The sequence below is a fragment of the Malurus melanocephalus genome, unplaced genomic scaffold (genome assembly GCF_030028575.1).
Source record: "Malurus melanocephalus ecotype Western Australia unplaced genomic scaffold, MMel_1.1 scaffold_1725, whole genome shotgun sequence".
In the NCBI taxonomy this organism is placed as follows: Eukaryota; Metazoa; Chordata; class Aves; order Passeriformes; family Maluridae; genus Malurus; species Malurus melanocephalus.
The window spans coordinates 3,443-7,255 of record NW_026624957.1 but is presented as its reverse complement, the minus strand read 5'-3'; the positions used below and the strand labels follow the sequence as shown (position 1 = coordinate 7,255).

Sequence of the window (3,813 nt, the reverse complement as noted above, 5' to 3'; positions counted from 1 at the left end):
CAGGCCCCGCCAGGTGCGCTCAGGTGAGCCACTGCCACCAGGTGTGCAAGGACCCCGCCCACCTGGGCGTGCACGGGAAGGTGCAGACGGGGGAGACGCCGTCCAGGTGCGGGGTGTGCGCCAAGGGGTTCGCGCACCCCAAAAACTGCACCAGCACCGGCGTGTGCATCGAGACACCTGAGAGAAAGGTGAGGGGATGCGAAATTTGTGACCCTGGACAGGTGTGAACCCCAAAAACCTGGAATGGACCCCAAAATCGTGCAGGAGAAACACCTGAACCCCACAGATGAAGCTCCAGGTGTGGGAACCTTGAATCTGCACACCTGGACAGGTGTGGACCCCAAAATTCCACTTTGGACCCCAAAACTCTGCAGCAGAAACACCTGAACTGCCACACCTGAGCCTCAAGTGAGGGAACCCAAAATTGGTGACCCAGGACAGGTGTGAACCGCAAAAACCCAACTTTGAACCCCAAAAACCTGCAGGAAAAACACCTGAACTGCCACACCTGAGCTGCAGGTGAGGAGACCCCAAATCTGCACACCTGGACAGGTGTGAACCCAAAAAATCCACTCTGGACACCAAAATTCTGCAGGAGAAACACCTGAACAGCATCACCTGAGCCTCAAGTGAGGGAACCCAAAATTTGTGACCCTGGACAGGTGTGAACCCCAAAAACCCAGAATGGACCCCAAAAACTGCAGCAGAAACACCTGAACTGCAACACCTGAGCTGCAGGTGAAGGGACCCGAAATTTGTGACCCTGGACAGGTGTGGACCCCAAAAACCTGAAATGGACCCCAAAAAGCTGCAGCAGAAACACCTGAACTGCCACACCTGAGTTCCCAATGTGGGAACCCGAAATTTGTGACCCAGGACAGGTGTGGACCCCAAAAATCTGAAATGGACCCCAAAAACTGCAGCAGAAACACCTGAACACCATGGACAAAGCTCCAGGTGTGGGAACCTTGAATCTGCACACCTGGACAGGTGCGGACCCCAAAAATCCACTCTGGACCCCAAAATTCTGCAGCAGCGACACCTGAACTGCCACACCTGAGCTACAGATGAGGGGACCCCAAATGTGTGACCCAGGACAGGTGTGGACCCCAGAAACCTGGAATGGACCCCAAAAACCTGAAATGGACCCAAAAAACTGCAGCAGAAACACCTGAACTGCCACACCTGAGCTACAGGTGAGGGGACGCGAAATTTGTGACCCTGGACAGGTGTGAACCCCAAAAACCTGAAATGTAGCCCAAAACTTTGCAGCAGAAACACCTGAACTGCAACACCTGAGCTACAGGTGAAGGGACTTTGTATTGGTGACCCTGGACAGGTGTGAACCCCAAAAACCCAACTTTGGACCCCAAAATTCTGCAGCAGGAACACCTGAATTGCATCACCTGAGCTGCAGGTGAAGGGACCCGAAATCTGCACACCTGGACAGATGTGAACCCTAAAAACCTGAAATGGACCCCAAAAACTGCAGGAGAAACACCTGAACTGCTACACCTGAGCTACAGGTGAGGGGAACCCAAAATGTGTGACCCAGGACAAGTGTGGAGCCCAAAAACCTGGAATGGACCCCAAAACTCTGCAGCAGAAACACCTGAACTGCCACACCTGAGCTGCAGGTGAAGGGACCCGAAATCTGCACACCTGGACCGGTGTGAACCCTAAAAACCTGGAATGGATCCCAAAATTCTGCAGCAGAAACACCTGAACTGCAACACCTGAGCTGCAGGTCTGAGAACCCGAAATTTGTGACCCTGGACAGGTGTGGACCCAAAAACCTGGAATGGACCCCAAAAACCTGCAGGAGAAACACCTGAACTGCCACACCTGAGCTGCAGATGAGGAGACCCCAAATCTGCGCACCTGGACAGGTGTGGACCCCAAAATCTGCAGGAAAAGCACCTGAACTGCAGCACCTGAGCCTCAGGTGAGGGAACCTGAAATTTGTGACCCAGGACAGGTGTGGACCCCAAAAACCCAGAATGGACCCCAAAATCGTGCAGGAGAAACACCTGAACCCCATGGACAAAGCTCCAGGTGTGGGAACCCTGATTCTGCACACCTGGACAGGTGCAGACACCAAAAACCTGGAATGGACCCCAAAAACCTGCAGCAGAAACACCTGAACTGCAACACCTGAGCTACAGGTGAACAGACCCCAAATCTGCACACCTGGACAGGTGTGGGACCCCTGAACTGCCACACCTGAGGCACCGCGGGTGCACCTGTGTCCAGGTGTTGCCCCGGAGCTGACGCCTCACCTGGATTTTGGGGCGCTCCAGGTGCACACCTGGATGGGCGGGGCCTTCCCGGGGCCTGGAGTTGGCACGGGCAGCACAGCTGGAGCACACCTGGAAACACCTGGATGCACCTGGACACACCTGGGGCTTACCTGGACACACCTGGGGCTTACCTGAGCTCACCTGGGGCTCACCTGAAACACAACTGAGGCACACCTGGACTCACCTGGGCACACCTGGGCACACCTGAGCTCACCTGGGGCACACCTGGGCTCACCTGGAGTGATATGGACACACTTGGGACTCACCTGGGGCACACCTGGGGCTCCCCTGAGCTCACCTGAGCACACCTGGACTCACCTGAGCTCACCTGGGGCTCACATGAACACACCTGAGCACACCTGGACACACCTGGGACACACCTCGGCTCACCTGATCTCACATGAACACACCTAAGCGCACCTGGGGCTCACCTGGACACACCTGAACTCACCTGGGCACACCTGGGGCTCAGTTGGACACATCTGGAGCACACCTGGACATACCTGGGGCTCACCTTTGCTCACTTGGGGCTCACCTGGACATACCTGGGTACACCTGAGCTCACATGAACACACCCGGGGCACACCTGGACACACCTGAGCTCACCTGAGCTCACCTGGGGCTCACTTGGACACACCTGGGTACACCTGGACATACTTGGGCTCACTTGGAGCACACCTGGAGTGACATGGACACATCTGAGCTCACCCAGGGCTCACCTGGACACACCTGGGTCACACCTGAGCTCACCTGGTCACACGTGGGACACATCTGGGGCACACCTGAGCACACCTGAGCTCACATGAACACACCTGGGGCACACCTGGACACATCTGAGCTCACCTGGGCACACCTGAGCACACCTGGGCACACCTGAGCACACCTGAGCACACCTGGGCACATCTGAGCACACCTGAGCACACCTGAGCACACCTGGGCACACCTGAGCACACCTGGAGCACACCTGAGCTCACCTGGGCACACCTGAGCTCACCGGGGCTCACCTGGGGCTCACCTGAACACACCTGGGTACACCTGAAACACACCTGAGCTCACCTGTGCACACCTGAGCACACCTGGGGCACACCTGGAGCTCACCTGGGGCTCACCTGGGGCTCACCTGAACACACCTGGGTACACCTGAAACACACCTGAGCTCACCTGTGCACACTTGAGCACACCTGGACTGCCATGGACACACCTGGGGCTCACCTGTGCTCACCTGGGGCTCACCTGGACTCACCTGTCCCCCGTTTCCGGGCGGTACCTGCAGCGCAGGGGGCGGGGCTCACCTGGGGAACGAATTCATTAAACGATGGTTCATTGATGACGTCATCGAGGGTCTCACCTGAGTGGTACCTGGGGGGGGACCCCAAAATTCACACCTGGAACCCCAAAATTCACACCTGGAGACCCCAAAATTCACACCTGGAACCCCCAAATTCACACCTGGAACCCCCAAAATTCACACCTGGAACCCCCAAAATTCACACCTGAAAATCCCCAAAATTCA

At 56.5% G+C, this 3,813-nt stretch overlaps 1 protein-coding gene across 1 annotated transcript in view; it reads left to right on the top strand.

Moving 5' to 3' along the window:
• The window catches only part of LOC130587297 (zinc finger protein 235-like), a gene marked incomplete at its 5' end in the record, with an annotated part of 3,292 nt that extends 2,181 nt beyond the window's left edge, over positions 1 to 1,111 (top strand). The window contains one exon of the mRNA XM_057388273.1: positions 222 to 1,111. The remainder of the gene's footprint in view (positions 1 to 221) is intronic.
• Positions 1,112 to 3,813: the final 2,702 nt, after the last annotated feature.